This window comes from Heloderma suspectum, chromosome 3 (genome assembly GCF_057233095.1).
Source record: "Heloderma suspectum isolate Gila_16-S chromosome 3, 16-S_ref, whole genome shotgun sequence".
NCBI classification, from domain to species: Eukaryota; Metazoa; Chordata; class Lepidosauria; order Squamata; family Helodermatidae; genus Heloderma; species Heloderma suspectum.
The window spans coordinates 96,434,271-96,458,860 of NC_139460.1; positions in this window are offsets into that span (position 1 = coordinate 96,434,271).

Consider the following 24,590-nt stretch of genomic DNA (forward strand, 5'->3'; position numbering starts at 1 on the left):
TCGGCTTAGAAACGGGGATGAGCAGTAACTGTACCCACAGCAGCTCACAACAAAAGTTAACTTATCAAAATGCAGCCTTTTGTTACAAAGCATAGCATTTAAAAATTCAAACATAAAAAAGTAAAAAAAAAATCAATATTATAATGAAACAACTGCTGAGCAAAATCAAAATTAACCGGCTAACCTCCCTGACCTCCAAGATAATCCACACTACTAATGCTGCTCTTCCTGCACTCCAAGGGTCCTCAGCATCCTGGCTAAATACAGTTCAGAGAGGGTGAGAAGTTCTCACCAGGCCTGATGTCTCTCAGCTGGCTCCCTCATTTCTTTTCTAGCAGTAAAAGGGAAGAGCTGGGAGCAGTAACGATGGCAGGTCCTCTCCCCCAAATATTCTGACAGCCAGTGCTGAGTTTCTACTTAAAGCTGGGTTCTAGAGGGAGAAAAATGTCTCCCTATTTTTTTTCGCACCAGGCATAACTTTATACAGCTCTATCATGTTCCCCTTCCCTAAGCTAATATGCCCCAAACATTTTAAGCTTTCCTCATAGGGCAGTTGCTCCCCCCTTGATCATTTGGGCTAGAACTTAAGAGCTCTGCTGGATCAGTCCCAGGGTCCATCTAGTCCAGCGTCTTGTTCACATAGCAGCAAACCAGCTGCCCATGGGAAACCCACAAGCAGGACAGGAGTGCAATTCTCATGCCCCTCCCAGCTGGAGTACACAGGCATACGGCCTCCGATACTGGAGGGCTTGCCATTTTCGGCACCTTTTCCAGCTCCACAATATCCATTTTGAGGTATGATGGCCAGAACTGTGCAAAGTATTTCAGAAGTGGTCACATTGTAGATTTGTACAAAGGCATTATGATATTGGCTTTTTCATTTTTTTTCATTTCCTAATGATCCCCAACATGGAATTTGCTTTTTTCACAGCAGTCACTCACTGGATTGATCTTTTCATTGACTCTCTCCACTACAACCCCAAGCCCCCTTTTCTGATCACTTTATACGTGAAGTTGTGGTTTTTGACCCCAACGTGCATCACTTTACATTTGTTTACGTAGTTCTATGTTTGCTATTTTAATGCCCATTCCCCCAGTTTGGAGAGATCCGTTTGGAGAGATCCTCTTGGAGCTCTTTGCTGTCTCTTTTTGTTTTAACCACCCTAAACCTGGTGTCATCAGCAAACTTGGCTACTTCTCTGCTCACCCCTAACTCCAGATTGTTTATGAACAAGTTAAAAGGCACTGGTCCCACTAGAGTTCCTTGGGGAACACCACTGTTTACACCCTGGGTTCAAATCCTGCTCAGCTCTTTGGTAACTTGAATCCACTCACTATCTCTCAGCCTAATATATCTCACAGAGTTGTTGCAAAAATAAAAATGCGGGGGGAGGAAGAATCATGTATGCTTCCCCATTTGGTAGGATGGGTGGAATTGAAATAGAACTAATAAGCAAATAAATAACCTCAAAGAACATATTTTAAGTTCCCAGACGGTGTCTGTGAAGAAGGGAAATGTGCTCCCACCTTCCTTACAAGGTAGAAAAGGCTGAGAAGCACTTCCTGCTTAAATAATCAACGGCTGCCACCGCCCACACTAATTCACCTTGGTCAAAACATGTGGGAATTCAGACCTGCAGTGGATGTTTTGTTTTGTTTTGTTTTTGATAGGAGGGATCGACCTTCCAGCTCCCTATAAGTAAATAAGTAGTTTTACACAGGAGCAGCCGGCACATAGGTAAGAAATAAAAGCTTATTCAGTCAACTCCAAGCTTCTTATTCAAGGTAATTATTAAAGGATTCAGGATCAATGAGTAGGAGAATAGGAAACTGCACAAAAGAAAAGAAAACAAGTAATAGCTGCTAACCTCACAGACACTGTCTCCAAGTTTGTTTGGCATTTCCATAAAATGCGGCTTCCTTTACAGATGCAGGGACCCATCACTGAGAGGGGCAAGCAGAGTTCCTCATGGCAAATGGAGACAAAGGAAATACTAAACTCCCCCCCCCCTGTTTTAATGGGGTATTCTGGGAAGGGTGTGATTTTTGGAAGATGGGGAAATTCTCCAAACCGATAGGATCCTGGGGCTCACCAGATCTCTGACACATACACACCCTTAGCACCTTCCTCTGCCCTGGGAAATAGCTTCAGGAGGTGTAAACCTGAGTAAATGTTGCTCTTCTCTCCCTGCCAGATGCTCCTTGTGGATTTAGATAAAGCTCAGGACTAAGCGCGTTGTCCATTTTACTGTTCTGGATGTAGGAGGCTTTGGCAGTCATAAGAATTCTGAAAGGGACAGGAAGTTGAAGCTTCCGCTTTCGTTACAGTTTTGGATCCATGTACAGGCCAATCCCAAACAAGCTTAGCTTTGGAGACTAACGGCCAATTCAGAAATCAGAACAACAGCACTTTCCAGGCCATATTCCTGTACAATTTGGAGCTGGGCTTCTGGGCAGGCTGGGCTCGCAGAAAGGAACTGGTTGGGTGAACAGGCTTCTCCACGTAATATGTGTCTATGCGGACATCCTGATCCCTGTGATGGCAGCATGTGTGAGCTGGGCTAGCAAAGTTGCATCAGGCACTCTTTCTGAATATTCTCTGGGCCTGTTGTATTTTTTACTGTTAAGGCCTTGGTTTGCATACTCTGGTCGTTTGAGGACACCATGGTTCAGGAAAGATGTTGATAATTGGGGATTGTTCAAAGAAGAGCTACAAAGATAATAAAAGACATGGAAGGTAAATTATGAGGACACGTTAAAAGAGCTGGTTAAATATAGCATAGGGCAAAAAGTAGATCTCCAGATGTTTTGGACTTCAACTTCCAGCATTCCTGACCATTGGTCATGCTGGCAGGGACTTATGGAAGTTGAAGTCCCAAGCATCTGGAGATCTACCTTCTGCCCACCTCTGGCCTAGAACACGGGTGAATGGGGTCTGCTGGGGTGACAGGGGCCATACATACATGTGTGTATGCTGTTAGCAGCGGTAAAGCAGTGATCTGGGCTGCATGGAGGTTTCTGGAGCAGTGGGAGGCTGTGCAACCCCACTCCTGCTGCCCTGACCCAATTGCTGCTTTACTACCACTACTGTCGCTTGCAAATAGGAACAGTTGTAGCACATCCCATTTCCAGACACAGCCGAAGTATGAATTTCCAGAGGGGTAGCGGTGTCCATCTATTGCAGCAAAAACAACAAAGAGTCTTGTGGCACCTTAAAGACTAACAAATTTGTTCTGGCATAAGCTTTTGTGGACTATATAGCCCACGTCATCCAATGTATGGAATATTGTTGAGTGTTTCAGGTACATATAGAGTTGATGTGGGTAGTGAAATCAGAAGGAAATTAAATGCAGAAAGTACTGACAGTAGCAATCACATTATTAACAGTGGGCATTCACAGTGCAGTTGCTGCTGATAACACAAACATCCTGGCACTAGGTCAGACAATTAATGCATGCCATGTGATAAAAATCGTTTGCCCCCATTCCAGCCTCTGATGGTAAAATTGAACCTGTTGATGGAATTCTAACTCAGCAGTCTCTCACTCTAAGATGAGATTGCACAAGACACGGCTATCACTGGGGAAATTGAGAATCTCCTCCTTAGCTTGATCAGGCGAGCTCTGCTAATGACCGCACATCACTGGCGGCAGCATGCTGAAGAGGGCAGGCGAACAGGCACCGTTACAAATCCCTTTCCTCACTGGTAACTGTGGAGGTAAGATGAGGGAATGTGCTCTCCTGACACCTCAGTTTTTTACCTAATGCCTTTGAGCCCAGAGTGAGGAGTCTTTTAAGCTCTTTAACTCCTTTGTACCCTCCATGTAGGTCTTTTCACTTTGAGGTGCTATCCCTTTACAATTCTGCTCTGCTGGATCACAATGTTCATTTCTAGCCCAAAGAAGGTGCAGCCACTTTATGTTTCCTAATATGCTGCAACAAAGGCAAGATCAGAAGATCTGTTAAATCCTTTTTTTTTTTTTTTTGCAGCAGTGGGCAACAAGAAGAGCGCCATGCTAATTATGCTTGCTTTCAGCAAGGTCCCTGATGTCCCAACAATGTAAATCTTAACTTTTATGGTATAACACACCAGGATGCAATTTACTTTAAAAGAGAGCAGAAATCCCTGACTGCAGCTTATATCAGAAGAGTGTTACATACGAATGGCATATGTGCTATTGGGTTAACTCTTTAGGAGCTGCTTCACATGTTGCCATGTTTGCGGGGAGGGGGAGGGGATGTGGCTGTATTCTGCTGCATTTCATGTGTAAATAGTTTATTTCTACTCTAGTGCCTGTGAAAATACAGTTTTCATACTAGCCCTATTCAGGTGTTTGGTATCACACATATGAAGGGAACCCCTAAAGCTGGGGTAGGCAGAAAGTATGTTGTTGTATGTACAAAGTATGTACAAAGTATGTATGTCCAGATGTTTTGGACTTAACTCCCAGCATTCCTGATCACTGGCCATGCTGGTAGGGGTTCTGGGAGTTGAAGTTCAAGGCATCGGGAAATCTACTTTCTATTCACCCCTGCTGTAGAACACATGGGCTAGTCTTGCCCCCTAGAGGCTAGCATGTACACTGGCCATGCCACCTGGCCAACATGTGATCAGTGATAATCTGGAGGTGGCCTACACTTTCCTGGTAAAAAGAAGCTGAAAGGAGGAGTCAAGAGGGTTTAATCCCTTCAAAATGCTTGAAGGTTACTCAAAACAACAATAACAGAAGCTCAGTGTACCATATGTTAAGAAAGGTAGCACCATGTCCAAGAGGTCACCAACATGGTTAATGAGCAGTATCAAGGAAGCTATTAGAGAAAAGAAGGGTTCCTTCAGAAAATGGAAAGGAGAAAAACAAAAGGAACCACATGCTTGCACAAATGAGGAAAACAAAAGGAAGCACAAGGTTGCACAAAGGCGATGCTAGCAGACAGTAACAGATGGGAAAAAAGCATTTTGAGGAGCATATGGCTAACAACATCAAGGCCAACAATAAAGAATTTTTTAAAATATATCAGAAGCAGGAAACCAGCTAGGGAGGCAGTTGGACAACTGAATGATAAGGGAGTTAAAGGAGTACTAAATGAGGATAAGGTGAATGAATTCTTTTCATCTGTCTTCACTACAGAAGATATAGGAGAGATACAGATGTTTTCAGGTAGTGAGTCTGAGGAACTGAGGCAAATAGTGGTGACAAAAGATGAAGTTCTCAACCTTATTGACAAATTGGAAGTAAATAAATCACCAGGCCCAGATGGTATGCATCCAAGAGTTCTTAAAGAACTCAAATATGAAATTGCTGATCTTCTAACAAAAATATGCAACATGTCCCTAAGTTTAGCCTCTGTATCAGAGAACTGGAGAATGGCCAATGAAACACCAATTTTAAAAAAGGAATTCAGGGGGGATCTGGGAAATTACAGGCCAGTTAGCTTAACGTCTGATCTGGGTAAATTGGCTGAAAGTATAATTAAAAATAAAATTAGTAAGCATATAGAACAAGTCCTGCTGAAAAAGAATCAACATGGCTTCTGCAAAGGTAAGTCCTCTGTCGCTAACCTTTTAGAGTTCTTTGAAAGTGTCAGCAAACATGTGGACAGGCATGAGCCAGTAGGCATTGTTTACATGGACTTCCAAAAGGCTTTTGACCAAGGGCTTCTCCACATGGGGCTTTTATCCTGTGACTGAGATTGGTTACTCATGGAAGTTGTGGGTCCTTTACATGACATTGTTACCCTCCAGGGCCTCTGCCATGCTTTGTAGGGATGGCGTGAGAGTCCAAGGAGTGGAAAGAGCCCCATACTCTTTGGAGATCTATTCAACAGTTCCTCTGGCTGTATCGTTTGTTCCCACGTGGATCAGCGGAAGATGGTAGTAGTCAGTTGGTTTGAGGAGTCTCTTTAGCCTCTCTGTCACATCTTGAATATGTGCACTAGGAAGGCAATAAACCTCCCAAGATGACATGTCCAGTGTGTACATGACTATCTCTGTCCCTCTCAGAGTCTCCAACCACTGCCATGTGTCTTTTCCCCCTCAGGTTGATGGTTAAATTCCTCTCATCCATGTGGGCCTGAGTATTTTTTTTTTAATGTTCTGTAGAGTGCTGTGTGTTGTCTCATCTTCAGGTGGCCAAGGGTCACCTTCCATGGGAAAAGCCTGGTATCGCTTATGTCGTTCCAGCGGCACAGAATGTTTCCTGATTCTTCTTTTCCTATGTGTTACATGGTTCCTATCCCCAACCTCTTGCCCTTTGTTTCCTTTTTCTTCCTTGGATACCTGATGCTCTTTTAGGAGGGCTCCCTGCTTCTCAGCTAAAAACCTGTCCCTGTCCCTGATAAGTTGGAGTTTACAAAGGCATGCCTCGGCCCTGTTCACCTTGGGCCTGTTCAGAGGCAACACTAAGCCACTGTGGGTGGGGTAAAAATTCTACCCACAGTGGGTTAGGGTTGCGTCTGGAGGATGTTTTCCCAAGTCAGGAGGGGCAGTTAACCCCACACTACCCATGCGCTGATATAGGGTTAAGGGGCCTCAGTGTGGCATACCTTGCTGTTTGGCAGGCTCTATGGACGAAAAAATAGGCCTTGGAGGACTCCTGGGCTGGAACCATAGAGTCCATGGGCTAGAGCAGCTGCTCCATGGGAGCGACGCTGTAGCCACCACAGACATTTTCTATGGTTGTGTGCCCATTTTTTCCTGTGAAGCCTGATTCGGCTGCGGGAATGCCAGGATGCGGGGAAACAGTGCTGGGAAACCCAGCAGATAACAGCGGAGATGGGTGGTTAACGGAACCACATGGCCCTGTGCAGATCCATGATAGTGTGGCAGGGCTACTTGGAGTGGTTCCGCTAACCCCCCTCCTCTGATTTTTCACAAACCCTCCTTCCCTATGTACATCAGAACAGGCCTCTTCTCTTCCAGCAGAGCTACTAGCTATCACTTGCTGTAGATGAAGTTCCTGTTGTCCTCAGGTTGGAAGACAAACATGGCATACACCCTGCAGGTCACTGGAACAACTCCCACAGTGTCCACGGTGCTCAGCCTTCCCTGCTAAACTCCTGTTTGCTTACTCCAGTCACACACTCCCAGGAAACCAAGAACCTTACTAAAGAACTCACTTGCTCTGATTACCCCCAGGTACAAACTGTGGCCTCACCCACAAGCCACAGGCTTTTATAGTAGCAGGCTGAGTCAGGTGACCCAGCATCCAAAGCACCATCCCAAGTTTTAAAAAGCAGTTTGAAGAAAGAGGGAGAAAAACAACCCAACTTCAATAGCAGGCTGAGTCAGATGACTCAGCAGCTTAAGCAAAGCAAGCCACAAATTCAGCTCAAAACCAAAAATCTACCCCCACTTTGCTTCACATGCAGAAATCCCTTATTTGCTCACTCATTTCCAGGAAAGAGAGAGCCTTGTGTCAAAGCTCACCTATTCTGATTACTCCCAGGTGTGGACCGTTCAGCCTATCACTAATCTAGGTCTACCAAGGGAGAAACATGGGTTTCCATTATTGCAAGGTTATCCTCCTTGGCCATCAAACCAGTTCTATGAATCCAAAGCATATTCTGTTTAGGGAGTGCCCAAATAGCCAGTATATGTATCCCAGGATTAAATTATTACAGTGAGTAACCTCTTATTCTAGGTGCTTCAAATAATACAGAAACTGTTTGATAGCTGACAGTGTTGCAGTATTATTCCACACGGGGAATGTGGTTTTCTTCTGGTTCACTGCTGATGCATTTCCTTTTCCTGGGTTCTCAATCCTTCTTTCTTGTTATGTTCATATCTTGTTGTTGTTTATTCATTCAGTCGCTTCCGACTCTTCGTGACTTCATGGACCAGCCCACGCCAGAGCTTCCTGTTGGCCATCGCCACCCCCAGTTCCCCCAAGGTCGTGTCCGTCACCTCCAGAATATCATCCATCCATCTTGCCCTTGGTCTTCCTTTTGCCTTCCACTTTCCCTAGCATCAGCATCTTCTCCAGGGTATCCTGTTTTCTCATTACGTGGCCAAAGTACTTCAGTTTTGCCTTTAATATCCTTCCCTCAAGTGAGCAGTCTGGCTTTATTTCCTGGAGTATGGACTGGTTTGATCTTCTTGCAGTCCAAGGCACTCTCAGAATTTTCCTCCAGCACCACAGTTCAAAAGTATCTATCTTCCTTTGCTCAGCCTTCCTTATAGTCCAGCTCTGGCAGCCATAGGTTACTACAGGGAATACCATTGCTTTAACTATGCGGACCTTTGTTGTCAGTGTGATGTCTCTGCTCTTCACTATTTTATCAAGATTTGTCATTGCTGTCCTCCCAAGAAGTAAACGTCTTCTGATTTCCTGGCTGCAGTCGGCGTCTGCAGTAATCTTTGCGCCTAGAAAGACAAAGTCTGTCACTGCCTCCACGTTTTCTCCTTCTATTTGCCAGTTATCAATCAAGCTGGTTGCCATAATCTTGGTTTTTTTGAGGTATAACTGCAAGCCAGCTTTTGCACTTTCTTCTTTCACCTTCGTCATAAGGTTCCTCAGCTCCTCCTCACTTTCAGCCATCAAAGTGGTATCATCTGCATATCTGAGATTGTTAATGTTTCTTCCAGCGATTTTAACTCCAGCCTTGGCTTCATCAAGCCCAACATGTTGCATGATGTGTTCTGTGTACAGATTGAATAGGTAGGGTGAGAGTATACAACCCTGCCATACTCCTTTCCCAATCTTAAACCAGTCCGTTGTTCCGTGGTCTGTTCTTACCGTTGCTACTTGGTCATTATACAGATTCCTCAGGAAGCAGACAAGATGACTTGGTATCCCCATACCATCAAGAACTTGCCACAATTTGTTATGATCCACACAGTCAAAGGCTTCAGAATAGTCAATAAAACAGAAATAGATGTTTTTCTGAAACTCCCTGGCTTTCTCCATTATCCAGTGGATATTAGCAATTTGGTCTCTAGTTCCTCTGCCTTTTCTAAACCCAGCTAGTACATCTGGCTGTTCTCGTTCCATGAATTGCTGGAGTCTACCTTGCAAGATCTTGAGCATTACCTTACTGGCATGTGAAATAAGTGCCACTGTTCGATAGTTTGAACATTCTTTGGTGCTTCCCTTTTTTGGTATGGGGATATAAGTTGATTTTTTCCAATGTGTTGGCCATTCTTGTGTTTTCCAAATTTGCTGGCATATGGCATGCATCACCTTGACAGCATCATCTTGCCAGATTTTAAACAGTTCAGCTGGGATACCGTCATCTCCTGCTGCCTTGTTATTAGCAATGCTTCTTAAGGCTCGTTCAACCTCACTCTTCAGGATGTCTGGCTCTAGCTCACTGACCACACCGTCAAATCTATCCCTGGTATTATTATCCTTCCTATACAGATCTTCCATATATTCTTGCCACCTTTTCTTGATCTCTTCTGCTTCTGTTAGGTCCTTGCCATCTTTGTTTTTGATCATACCCATTTTTGCCTGGAATTTACCTCCGATGTTTCTAATTTTCTGGAAGAGGTCTCTTGTCCTTCCTATTCTATTATCTTCTTCCGCTTCCGCGCATTGCTTGTTGAAAAATAATTCCTTATCTCTTCTGCCTAACCTCTGGAATTTAGCATTTAATTGGGCATATCTCCCCCTATCACTGTTGCCTTTTGCTTTCCTTCTTTCTTGGGCTACTTCCAGCGTCTCAGCAGACAGCCATCTTGCCTTCTTGGTTTTCTTTTTCTTTGGGACGTTTTTTGTTGCTGCCTCCTGAACAATGTTGTGAACTTCTGTCCACAGTTCTTCCGGGACCCTATCTACTAAATCTAGTCCCTTAAATCTATTCTTCACCTCCACTGCATATTCATGAGGAATATTAGTGAGCTCATATCTAACTGATCTGTGGGTCTTCCCTATTCTCTTTAGTCTGATTCTAAATTGTGCAATAAGAAGTTCGTGATCTGAACTACATTCAGCTCCAGGTCTTGTTTTTACCAACTGCATAGATGTCCGCCACCTTTGGCGACAAAGGATGTAGTCAATCTGATTTCGGTGTCGACCGTCTGGTGAAGTCCATGTATAAAGTCGTCTCTTAGGTTGTTGGAAGAGAGTGTTTGTTATTCACAGTGAGTTGTCTTGGCAAAATTCTATCAGCCTATGTCCTGCTTCATTTTGGTCTCCCAGACCATGCTTGCCTGTAATTCCAGTTGTCGTTTGACTACCCACCTTAGCATTCCAGTCTCCTGTAATGAAAATAACATCTCCTTTTGGAGTATTATCCAGTAGGTGCTGCAGATCCTCATAGAACTGATCTACTTCTGCTTCTTCAGCATCTGTGGTTGGGGCGTATATTTGGATCACTGTGATGTTAAATGGCTTACCCTGAATTCGAATTGAGATCATTCTGTCATTTGTTGGATTATATCCAAGCACCGCTTTAGCCACTTTATTATTAATTATGAAGGCTACTCCATTTCTTCTGTGGTCCTCTTGTCCACAGTAGTAGATCTGGTGGTCATCTGATGTGAAGTGGCCCATTCCAGTCCATTTCAGTTCACTGACACCCAAAATGTCTATATTTAATCTTGACATCTCCCCAATAACCACATCCAATTTTCCCTGGCTCATAGATCTTACATTCCAGGTTCCTATGGTGTGTTGATCTTTAGAACATCAGATTCGTCGTTCACCACCAGCACCATCGGCCACTAGCCGTCCTTTTGGCTTTGAGCTAGCTGCGTCATCACATGTGGGGCTAGTTGAACTTATCCTCTGTTCCTCCCCAGTAGCATTTTGACCATCTTCCGACCTGGGAGTCCCATCTTCCGATGGTATACTGACATATCTCTGGTTGTACTGATCCATTTAGTTTTCATGGCAAGAATACTGGGGTGGGTTGCCGTTTCCTTCCCCAGGGATCATATTTAGTCTGATCTCTCTGCCATGACCTTCCCGTCTTGGGTGTCCCTTCACAGTTTAGCTCATGATGTCATTGAGGTTCTCAAGCTCCAGCACCACGACAAGGTAACAATCTCCTTTGCTGGAGATGTTCATATCTAGATACTAATAATTAGGGATGTACAGATTTTGTTAAATCTGTTCCTTCTATGTTTCACAGTTTGTCAGGTGTCTTTCATTGTCTACTCATTGATGGAATCAATTCTTTAATGAGAATTTCATTCGTTTGCAAATGCATATTTGTGCTAATGAGCACTTGCACTAATGTGCACTTGTGCAAGTGCACATTGGCACTAGTGCACACTTGTGCAAATCACCCACAAAAGTAAAAAACGGTGGAATCTGTGTGACTCAGAAAAAGCCAGCCTGCTGCAGAATTCGCAGGTCGGATTCATAGACATCCAATCACATTTGAATCTGCTGCAGATTTTTTTTTGATATACCTACTAATAATATAATATAAGCATGGCAGATTCTTTTGGTGAGACAACACTGTGGATTGTGAAATGTGTGGAACTAATTTGTGCAGAATGCCACTGGGGGACTGCCACTCAATTCCTTTAGCAATGCAATTCCAAGGTCTCCTACCCTGATAAGGTATCAAAAGAACGGTATCTGGAAGTTGTTGGGTGTTGTTGTTTTTTTTAAGGACAATGAAGGGTGCTTCACCAGGAGAAGCAGGATGATAATTGGAGTGATACAAGGTGCACTGACAGCAGGAGTGTCAGGATGTCACACACAATAAAAGCCATAGCTGATGCGGGGAAAAGGGGGAAAGGAATCAAGGAGCACTACAGGTGCGACAAATGAAAGATTATCACCTCCCAAATGCAGAGATCTGCACAGCGGTCTTTGTTGCTGGGAGGATTCACTTTCTCCCTCCGCTCTTACATGTGGCATAGCTCTGATGCATTTCCTGGCTTTGATGAAGCGGAAAAGCCAATGCCCTGATTGTGACACGAGGCCAACAGTCCGCGTTGTCTTGTCAGCCTGAAGCGTCTCATGCTGGACTCTGGAAGCCCTTCCAGCTACACTCACTCATTAGCAGTTCATGACTCGCAGCTCCTTTTCGCCTGAAATCCTGCAATTACAAAGATGGTTGGCACAGAACACGCAGCTAAACAATGGCTAGTAGAGATGGGCAACCCAACGGCTCTTTCTTATGCTGTGTTTGCTGCAGCAGAGAAAGAGGAAATAAAAGCAAACACAAAGGATATAGGGCCAAGGGGAGGGAGGGATAGTGCTGGCCCAAGAAATTTTGCTGCCTGGAGCAGAGCCCATATCCCTCCCCACCCCCATATCCCAATTAGTGCCAACAGTTTAAAATGTCTAATTGTACTATTCAGATGCCGGTTTCTGCCTTCATCTATCCAGTCTTCATGGTGCTGCCTGAAGCAGGTTGATTCACTCTGCTGAATGACAGGGATGGTCCTGAGAAAGAAGAAAGGGACTGACTGGTTTTACCACCTTGTACAAAATAAAGGCAAATTCTATTTCATTCAGAATGAAAACCAATGACCAAATTGGCTTGGAGTCTCTAGTTATTCTAAGCCAGTACACACATATATATGTATATGTGTGTGTGTGTGTATACACTCCTTCGTCCTCCATCCCGAAATCTCCTCCTTAGAGATTTTCTACACAAGGCTGTTAATCCAATGTATCTACTTTTGGTTTCATCACAGAACTAAGATCCAAGCACTACATGAAGAGTGTTTCTATTCCTGCTTTCCTGCTACATGACCTCTAGGTGTCACTGTGGTATAGCAGAATAGCACAAATACACAAGAGGAAATCATACTTCCTTTAACTTTCACAATGGAGGGAGCAATCCTATGGCCACTAGACAGCAGCTAGATGGTCATAGCATATCTGGTTTCCCGGAGAACCGACCTCCCCCCACTTCTGCACTTCCTCCAAGGCAGCGCGGAACAGCCCCATCGTCCGTGCTTGCAAGAGGAGCACGGAGCGGCCAAACGGGGGTGTTCTGGGGGGTGTTCCAGGGAAGGTGGAAATGCCTGTACGACACATCCAATGTGTTGTACAGCAGCCTCCCCCCCCCTGCTCAGCCCTCCCACAGCTAGACAGCCACAATTGGCTGTCTAGCCGAAAATGCAGGGAAGGAGAAGCATGGAGGGAACGATCCCCTCCGTGCTTCTCCTGCCCTGCATTGTATAGGTGGTTGCCTCCGAGTTCGGAGGCGGCTGCCTATCTGAATAGGATTGCGCCCTAAATGCTACACTTTCCCTGCTCTAAAAATACTGCTCCGACAGTGCTGCTTAGACACAGAAGTGAAACTGGAGGGTCATGATGTCGAGCATCTCTACACCAGCCTAAAATCCTACTTTTAAAATGGGGCTTTTTTCTGCTTCTGTTTTAAATGCAGGATCACAACGGACTCCTTTGACACGCGCTTCCTTTCCCCCTCCTTCTCCCCCTTATCAGACTCTTCCATATGTTTCACTGGTCTAGCTCCACTTCTTGCCACTTTTCTTTTTTCACGGAGAGAACTCCAGTGGAACACAAGCGGGGTAATTTGATACCTCATTATCTCCGGTCTATTTAAAAATGGAATAAAGGTAAGTTAGTGCAGGAGGCACCCTGGAGGTTCACGCCGTCATCTAAAGGGCCTGCAAACTTCCATGAGTGAGCAATCTCAATAGCAGGATAAAAGCTCCATGTGAAGAAGCCCGTCGTCTAAGGAACCCGTAAAAAACCGTGAGTAGGGAATGATGAGCACATGAGAAATGCCTGATATACAGAAAAGCCTTAGTAAGAAACATAAGAACAAACTGAAATATTTCCTACAGGGAGATAACTGCTTAAACAGCATTTTGCCTACAATCAGTTCTCCCTTTTTTCTCTCTGAATTAAATCCAGATATTGCAGTTATTATACTTTATATAGCACTTGAAGCCTCGAGCATGAAAGTAAGTGCCCCTAAAACCAATTTGGCCCTCCTGGGGTCCTAATCTGGCCCTCTGGGTTTCCCCAGAAGGCTCCTACTCCATTCCTCTGGACACACAGCCCCTTCCGCCCAGCCACCAATTATTTGGTGGTTTCCCGGCTTTTGTGCAATTTTTACTCCATTCTACAAAGTTGCAATGCCTCTCCTAAGGTTTAGTGACTGGCAGGAAGAGCTTTAAGTTACAATCTTCTGGTATGTTTTGGCCCCACCTCCTTTGCCTTTGGCCTCACCACCTTTCCTTACAGTCCTGCCCACCACTGGAATACAGCCCCAGAGAACTTCTCCAAAATGGAATTCAGCCCTCAGTTTAGCACCTCTGCCTCAGGAAATTTGAGCCAGGCCCCTAAAAAAGATGATTTCTGATTAATGGGGCCTAGGAGTGTGCTGGTGGGAGTCAGGGAATCAACATTCATAAAATGAAATTGAGTTTTATAAACATCAAAAACAAGTGCCTAGTGCTTGACAGGTTCCCCAGCATTAGTCTGTATTTATTTGCATAGCGCTTTCCTACAAGATTGTGCCCATAGAGGTTTGGACAAAGGGCAAAGAAAGCTTAGAGCAATGTAAATATTAGGTCAACTGTATTCATCCCACACAATGAGGTTTGCATTCAGTAGCACCATTGAAACTCCACACGTATCCTTTTCCTCAATGTCCTCCTCACCATTGAGAAAAAAACAATTAGGGAGCTATCCTATGTGGATTGACGGTCGCCTTCGAGCCCGTCTGTCCAGTGCAGGACGGGAGGAGTGATGAGGAGTGGATCTCCTCCTCACTCCCCCCACCCTGCTTTTGCGGCTAGACAACCGATTTCAGCTTTTTTTAATAAAAAAATAAGAACATAAGAAGAGCCATTCTGAATCAGACCAAGGTCCATCTAGTCCAGCATTCTGCTCACACAGTGGCCAAGCAGCTGTCTACGGGAAACTCACACTCAGGGCATGAGTGCAACAGCACCCTCCCACTCATGTTCCTGGGCAGCTGCTGTAGGCATACTGCCTCTGATAGTGGAGGTAGCATAATAAAGCAACGAAGAAAAATACCAAAATGTAAAGAACACTATCTGCACAGAGGATAACCTTGACATGTCATTGACTGCAACATCTACTGGGCACCCATCTTATCTAGAAAAACTATTTTCCATGAAGGTGAGCAGTCAACTCAACAAAGAACTATGTACTCTATTCATGGGATTCATCCAGCATCTCCTGAATATCACCTGGCAATCAGAGAACGCTACCCATTGTTAGCCAACTCTGAATGTCTCGCTAATGCAATCAGGAAGCCTCCAGTTATAGTATTCTGCTAGCCTCCAAATCTACACAGATTACTACACAGATTACTAGCTGTACTTAAACCACCGATCAGCAATCCTGGATCACATCCTAGTGAATCCAAACACTATATCACCTGTGTTTATCCCAGGGAGACAGTTACCTGGCAGAACTTACTATTTATTTTTTTATTTTATTTTAAGTATTTGTACCCTGCAGCTCAACCCACAATTCTCCCGGAGCAGTGTATATGCAGTCAATCAATCATTTATTGTTATGGTCAATGCCCAGCATAGTGTATATGCAGTCAGTAAAACAAGGCAGTCCATGTCCACAAGCTTACAGTCTAAAAAGACACAAAGAAAAAAGGATGGGAAAGGAAGAGGAAAAAATAGTCTTTCAGCAGGGTCTCCCCTGTCAACTACCCCTCTACAACCTGCTGAACAGGTGAGGGAATAGGAAGGATCTTCCAGTAGGGCTGGTGGAATGGCCCTACCTCCACTCCCACCCCCCTCTGCACAGCCTGCTAGAATGTCCACTGGTGAGAACTATAACAAACAAAACATCCCCTGTAGGTCCTGCAGTGCAGTTTACATCACTGAATGCAAACACATAGGATGCTTGTATTCAGCATGCGATAAAACAGCAGACCCATGCATATGCTTTAGAAACCATACACCTGCAATCTTGATGAATAAATTGGAATAACACAATATCAAGGAGGCCTTTGCCATGTAAGCTTGGTTTGGGTGCTGTTTTTATTCTTTTATTATTGTGTTTTTAAATAGTGTTTTTAACATATTTGTTTTATGATTGTTTTAATTATGCTTTTAAAATTTGAAATGCTGGCTTTTATTGTTGCTGGCTGCCTGGAGTGCTACTTCCTGCTAGAAAGGCAGGGCATGAATTAATTCATTAATTAAATAACCATTTGCAATGCAGTTTAGTTCAGATAATAAGACCCTCCCTGATTTGTCAGTTATTGCAACAAAGATGCCATCTGATCCAAGAACACTAGACACCAGAGAAAACGTCTTGATGTGCAGACTTGATACGGTAGCACCAGATGACCTCAACCTGGAAGATAACTTGACATCACTCATCTATATGAAATGCCACAATCCAGAATATTCCCCCCTCAGTGTTCTGTAACTGCCACTTTTACCTTTCAATTCACAAAAGCACAGCTGAAAAAACTGGAAATCCACATTGTTTTGTTTTGCAATTTTAATATTTATATTATGTTAAGTCACTGTAATACACACAGAGAGGGACACACACAATTAAAATATCCTTCATGGATCACTGCCTTGTTGTGGTGAAGGGGCTTACGTAACTCAGTGAAGCCATAAGCTATGCCGTGCAGGGCCACCCAAGACGGACAGGTCGTGGCGGAGAGTTCCGACAAAATGTGGTCCACTGGAGAAGGAAATGGCAACCCACTCCAGTATTCTTGCCAAGAAAACCCCATGGAACATATCACAAGGCTAAAAGATATGGCGCCGGAAGATGAGCCCCTCAGGTCAGAAGGTGTCCAATATACTACTGGGGAAGAGCAGAGGAAATTTCCAAGTAGCGCCAGAAAGAGTGAAGCGGCTGGGCCAAAGCCGAAAGGACACTCAGCTGTGGATGTGTCTGGTGGTGAAAAGAAAGTCCGATGCTGTAAAGAACAATATTGTTTAGGAACCTGGAATGTAAGATCAATGAATCAAGGCAAGCTAGAGGTGGTCAAACATGAGATGGCAAGATTGAACATCAACATCTTGGGGATAAGCGAACTAAAATGGACAGGCATGGGCAAATTTAATTCAGGTGACCATTATATCTACTACTGTGGGCAAGAATCCCTTAGAAGAAATGGAGTAGCAGCACTCATAGTCAACAAAAGGGTGGGAAAAGCAGTATGGGGCACAATCTCAAAAATGACAGATGGTTCTATGAAGACCTACAACATCTTCTAAAACTAACACCAAAAAAAGATGTCCTCTTCATCATAGGGGATTGGAATGCTAAAGTAGGAAGTCATGAAATCACCGGGATAACAGGCAAGCATGGCCTTGGTGTACAAAATGAAGCAGGACAAAGGCTAATAGAGTTTTGCGAAGAGAACATGCTGTTCATAGCAAACACTCTTTTCCAACAGCACAAGAGGCGACTCTACACATGGACATCACCAGATGGTCAATATCGAAATCAGATTGATTATGTTCTTTGCAGCCAAGATGGAGAAGCTCTATACAGTCAGTAAAAACAAGACCTGGAGCTGACTGTGGCTCAGATCATGAGCTTCTTATCACAAAATTTCGGCTTAAATTGAAGAACGTAGGGAAAACCACCAAACCATTCAAGTATGACCTAAATCATATCCCTTATGAATATACAGTGGAGGTGAGGAAATAGATTTAAGGGATTAGACCTGATAGACAGAGTGCCTGAGCAACTATGGACAGAGGTCCATAACATTGTTCAGGAGGCAGGAACTAAACCCATCCCAAAGAAAAAGAAATGCAAGAAAGCAAAGTGGCTGTCTGATGAGGCTTTACAAGTAGCTGAGGAAAGAAGGGAAATGAAAAGCAAGGGAGAAAGGGGAAGATATACCCAACTGAATGCAGATTTCCAGAGAACAGCAAGGAGAGACAAGAAGGCCTTCTTAAATGAACAATGCAAAGAAATGGAGGAAAACAATAGAATGGGAAAAACTAGAGATCTTTTCAAGAAAATCGGAGATCTCAAGGGAACGTTTTGTGTAAAGACGGGCATGATAAAGGACAAAGAAGGCAGGGACCTAACAGAAGCAGATGATATTAAGAAGAGGTGGAAAGAATACACAGAAGAACTATACAGGAAAGATCTGAATATCCCTGATAGCCATGATAGTGCGGTCACTGAACTTGAGCCGGACATCCTAGAGAGTGAAGTCAAGTGGGCCTTAGGAAGCATTACTAACAAAAAAGGTAGTGGAGATGACAGTCTTCCAGCTGAGCTATTTAAAATCCTAAAAGATGATGCTGTTAAAGTGCTGCACTCAATATGCCAACAAATTTGGAACACTCAACAGTGGCCACAAGACTGGAAAAGGTCAGTTTACATTCCAATTCCAAAGAAGGGCAATGCCAAAGAGTGTTCAAACTACCGTACAATTGTGCTCATATCACATGCCAGCAAGGTTATGCTCAAAATCCTACAAGCTAGGATTCAGCAGTATGTGAACCAAGAACTACCGGAAGTACAAGCGGGGTTTCGAAGAGGCAGAGGAACTAGAGATCAAATCTCCAACATTCTCTGGATCATGGAGAAAGCAAGAGAATTCCAGAAAAACGTCTATTTCTGCTTCATTGACTACGCTAAAGCCTTTGATTGTGTGGAGCACAACAAACTCTGGCAAATTCTTAAAGAGATGGGAGTACCAGACCACCTTACCTGTCTCCTGAGAAACCTGTATGAGAGTCAAGAAGCAACAGTAAGAACCGGACATGGAACAACCGATTGGTTCAAAATTGGGAAAGGAGTACGACAAGGCTGTATATTGTCGCCCTGCTTATTTAATTTATATGCAGAGTACATCATGAGAAACGCTGGGTTGGATGAATCACAGGTCAGAATTAAGATTGCCGGGAGAATTATCAACAACCTCAGATACGCAGACGATACCACCCTAATGGCAGAAAGCAAAGAGGATCTAAAGAGCCTCTTGTTGAGGGTGAAAGTAGAGAGTGCAAATGCTGGTTTGAAACTCAACATTAACAAAACGAAGATCATGGCATCTGGCCCCATCACTTCCTGGCATATAGAAGGGGAAGAAATGGCAGCAGTGACAGATTTTATTTTCTTGGGCTCCAAGATCACCACAGACGGTGACTGTAGCCATGAAATTAAAAGACGCTTGCTCCTTGGGAGGAAAGCTATGGCACACCTAGACAGCATAGTAAGAAGCAGAGACATCAACTTGCCGACAAAGGTCCGTATAATCAAAGCTATGGTTTTCCCAGTAGCAACGTATGACTGTGAGAGCTGGATTATAAGGAAGGCTGAGCGCCGAAGAATTGATGCTTTCGAACTGTGGTGCTGGAGAAGACTCTTACGAGTCCCCTGGACTGCAAGGAGGTCAAATCAGTCAATCCTGAAGGAAATCAACCCTGACTGCTCATTGGAAGGACACATACTGAAGCTGAAGCTCAAATATTTTGTCCACCTAATGCGAAGAGAAAACTCCCTGGAAAAGACCCTGATGCTGGGAAAGACTGAAGGCAAAAGGAGAAGGGGACAGCAGAGGATGAGATGGCTAGATAGCATCACCGATGCAATGAATATGGACTTAAGCACACTCTGGGAGAGAGCAGAGGACAGGAAGGCCTAGCATACTATGGTCCATGGGGTCACGAAGAGTCGGACACGACTTAACGACTGAACAACAACAACAACAATAGTGTCAATAAATGAATATATAACAATATAATACAACCATAGCAACCATATAAAACCATGCTATAATTGAATTAATACTCTAATAATAATCTAATCCATCTTTTCTCATACTGGATATAACTTTTGTAAGGCAGGAATAGATTACTTCATCCTGAGCAATTGGGTAGAATGCTGTCTGTATGTTTTTCCTCATATCTCAGCCAATAAAAAGGTCTAAAGACTTTCCTTTCCTTCTTCTTTTAAAATGACATTTGAACATTTAGTGGAGAGGCATCCTTTGAGTTGGGGTGGGGGGAGGCCCTCAGAAACCCCCACCCATGTGGCAAGATCCCTGATTTGAGCTGTAGTGGAGTGGAGGGGTTCTTGGTGCAGGCTGGGTGACTGCAGCCTGGGAATGGCTTCAATAAACAGTTTTATGTTCCTGCCTTGCTTCTTAGATGGAATGTATCTTTAGGAGACATGTGTCCCTCGGGAACATCACCAGCAATGGGGGGGAAATGCCACTGTTGCTTCAGATGTAACCCATCATTTTGATAACCTATTGATCCTGGGAAATTCAGAACAGAGGAAGCAATATATGGGATTTGCTGTGGGATTATTATTGTTTTAAAGAAGGCACATGGAAAATATTTAATGTTATGCCTGTTATTAAAATCACACTATCAAGAAGGCTGCCCACCTGCACCACAGTGGGCACTATGGAGTGTGGATCAAACCTTATGTGCCCACTGGGCATAGGGTGGCCTCTTACGAGTCACCCAAAAAACATCACCAATAAAACAGGGCAGTGGTTTGCATAAAATGTATAAAAAGGTAAAAGGTGTCCCCAACCAGTCGTGTCCGACTCTAGGGTGCAGTGCTCATCCCCGTTTCTAAGCCGAAGAGCCAGCGCTGTCCGAAGACGCTTCCGTGGTCATGTGGCTGGCATGACTGAACACCGAGGTGCACGGAACGCTGTTACCTTTCCCACCGAGGCGGTACCTATTTATCTACTTGCAATTTCTTGCTTTCGAACTGCTAGGTTGGCAGGAGCTGGGACCGAAGACGGGAGCTCACTCCGTCACACGGCACTCGGGTCTCGAACTGCTGTCCTGCCGACCTTCCAGTCTGCTGTTCAGCGTCTTAACCACTAAGCCACCGCAGCCCCTTACATAAAATGTATATATAGATGCAAATTTAGAAAATTATTCTAATTTAAGTGGAAATACAGTATATCTCACCATAATGTGGAAGACTGTGACCAGGTGACGGGTGTGCCTGCCTGTTCAGTCTGCTGTCTATGTGCTAACTGTTGATGGGCAACAGTTCTTATGGTTCTTTATTTTAAAATTGGAATTGGACAGGGCATCCCTTCAAATACAGGGCTGTCTTCTGTAAAAGCAAACCTGACCACTCTATAATTCTTTTAGAAGAAATTATAGAGTGAAACAAATGGATGGAAAATGAGAAATTCCCTCTCCCTTTTGTCTGGAATTGTAATTCAAATTGCATGGGAAAGAATTCCATGTGGCTTACTTGGGGCCAAAACAGACATTACAGACTGTTCTGGTTCGCACGATCGCAGGGTGGTTGACAAGCCACCATGGCTTGTTAACCAACCTGACCATGCTGGCTGCATGCTGATCAATCACAGAGTAGTTAACAAGCCACCATCACATGTTAACCACCCTGCGCATGCCAATCACTTGCTGACCAGATTTGCATAATTACCCTCACCGGAGTAGCTTCTCATGTTGTGTGAACCTGGCAAGAGTGGCTTGTAGTGGTGGGTAACAAACCACGCAGAACGCATTGGCTGTTGTAGGTTGTGGGGTGGATTGTTGCCCACCCACAGCAAGCAACCCTTGCCAGGTTTGCACAACATGAAAAGCTGCACCGGTGAGGGTAATTATGCAAATCTGGCTGGCACACAATTGGCATGTGCAGGGCGATTAAGCGATGGTGGCTTGTTAATCACCCTGCGATCATGCAAACTGGCCCTAAATCTGTATCTAGCAGCTACATAGTTTGTATGTGTGTTTACTCTACAGTAGGTGCAGAGGATCCAATCTGGATTGGGATCCTAATATGGGGGAGATTATTTATTTATTATTATTATTATTGTTATTATTTATTTCTTGCATTTATACGCTACCTTTTTTCCTCTTGCAAGGAACCCAAGGCAGCTTACATTATCCTCCTCCTCTCCATTTTATCCTCACAACAACAACCCTGTGAGGTGGGTTGGGCTGAGAGTCTGTGACTGGCCCAAAGTCACCCAGTGAGTTTCCATGGCTGAGTGGGGACTAGAACCCGGATCTCCCAGCTCCTAGTCCAACACTCTTGCCACTACACCACACTGACTATACACACTGATATGGAGGATTTTAAGATCTGGATCGGGGGGGGGGGGGAGGGAGGCTGCACTTGCTCTAGAGTAAAAATGAAAAAAAAAAGACAGCTGCTAGATATGGATTTTAAAGTAATGTCTGTTTTGGCCCTTAGAAGCAATATATGGAAGGCTGTAATCCTCTCCTAAGCACACTTACTAGGGACAAAGCACGGTGGAGCTCAGTAGGATTTACTACTGAGTAAATATGCTTAGGATTGCACTGTGCCAGACTGTCAGAGAGGTTGCAACTCCAGATTCTTAGCAAAGTTGGCTTCTGGGCAGGCTGAGGATGCGTGTGTGATTGTATCAACCTGAAGAGAGCTTTCAATAATGCAGGCAGCACTTCCTTCAAGACTGCCGAATGCCACTTCCAAAGAAACAGTGCAGCAACGGACCTACCAAAAATCAAACCTTTGGGGAAAAAAATCACTCACAGAGCAGCCCTATACATGTCTACTCAGACATACACTGAGTTTAATGGGACTTATTCCTGGGTAGGATTGCAGACTTAGGGCGCAATCCTATGCATGTTTGGACAGAAAAAATCCTAGAATTCCCATCATGCCCCAGCCGGGCATGCTGGCTGGGGCATGCTGGGAGCTTCAGGACATTTTCCTGTTTAAAAATGCATAGGATTGTGCCCTTAATGTGTTTGGAAATAAACATGTGGCTGTCCTTTGTTTCCTGTGACCTGGCACTTAGAAACAGAAATTGTTTCAGGCTTTTGCTCATAGAAACGGTCATGGACAAATAAATATTTTTTTCAAAAAAGAGAAAGGCAGACATGGAGCATCACAGCACTCTGTTAACCTACAATGCAGAGATTGCCTACAAAAAATAGCAAAGATCTCTCCTGAGTTACCTAGAAAGAGCCAGCACCTTTTTATTGGCAATGGGGGCCAATGTGGTGTGCTCAGCAATGAAAGTATCCCATTTAGCTTTGTACAGGTCTTGCTTAGCCATGCCAAGCAACTGGGGTGGTGCAAGTTGTAAATCAAAATAAATGAATAGATAAAATAAATGACAGCCCTTCCACCAATCAGAATAAGGGCATGTTCCAGTAGCATGGAAAATGGGAGAATCCTCTCTCCTCGTCTTTTAAATAAATAAATAAATAAATAAATAAATCCCCAGATCTCCAAAGAATGTATGGGTGGGTACCGTGTCTAACTTTAACTGCATTAGGAAGGAAAGGTAATGAGATAGACACTTTGGGTCACTCAGTTTAAATGCTTTCCAGCAATTACACTTTGCAAGGGGGAGACCAGTAGACCCCCAGCAGACGTAAAATATATTGTGTCAGTTTCATGCTCAGTGTAAATTCCATTGCTTTACAGTAGTTTGTACTAGTATTGTTTATTTACTTAGCAAATGTATACCCCGCCTTTCCTAACAGTCCAAGGCAGATAACAAAGTCATAATTGTGAAAATACATAATACATGGAATGCACAAAAAAACATAATGAAATAAAAATGTATGCCCCCCCACCCAACCAGCAACAAAATAAAGACCTATAAAAATGTCATTAAGACCAGCAGCAGGAGACACTAATAGCGCCAATAGAGGCGCTGAGCACACTTCACGGTGCTGGTGCGCCCACGCTACCCCTGCCAGCCCTGGTGTGCGGCAGTGAAGTCACGGTTCCAGGGGCAAACCGTGGAAACACCAGTGCCAGGGAGCACATTCAGCGCCCTTATTGTATACTGTCCTAAGAATAAATCTAGTTGCAGAATAAAAACAGCAAAACCAGTTACAGAGCAAAATAGAATACACAGATGTTGAAGACGAAAGACTTTCTTATAAAGGGACATCTTCTCCACTCAGCAGAAAGCCAATAAAGAGGGGGTAAGTCAAGCTTCTCCTGGGAGGGAGCTCCACAGCATAGGGACAATTGTATGCAGCTCCTAAGGAGATAAAACTATGTTTTTTAAAAAAGGAACTACAGCATATCCTATATGATTCCTGAGAGAGAGGATACCTGAGAGAGCACCTTCTTCTTTACCAACCTGCCCAGTCACTGAGGTCATCAGAGGGCATGTTCCTGGTGGTTCCACATGGACCCATGGCCTGGCTGGAGTCCACCAGGAAAAGAGCCTTCAGTGTGGTGGCCCCCTTCCTGTGGAACTCTCTGCCTTTGGAGATCAGGCAGGCGCAAACATTGTGTTGCTTTCAGCGCCTCTTGAAGACATCGTTATTTCGAGAGGCCTTCCTTGAGTGAGCAGCTGCGGTTTATTAAATTCAGAATTTGTTTCTTTTAAAATGTGTTAATTGTTTTAATATGGTGTTTTATTATTTTATCTTGTTGTTCACCACTCCAAAATCTTTTGATGTGGCACAGTATATAAATATTATAAATAAATAAATAAATAAATAAATAAATAAATCCCTTAGACAAACAAGAGCCAACATTCCTTGGGCAGCTTTTCTGATTCAAGTCTTGAATTGCTGCTGATTGAACCCCAACTGCCTCCCTGCCCTGTCTGCTTGTGAGCAGTGTGCAACATGCCAGCAGAGGGTACAGGACTGCCCTTGTAGAGTGGCCAATTATGCATCACCAAAAAAGAAGGCAAAAGAGAGAGAGAAAGAGTGTGAAATTTGCATAAAATTTACATATGGTAATTTAGGGATATATATAAATT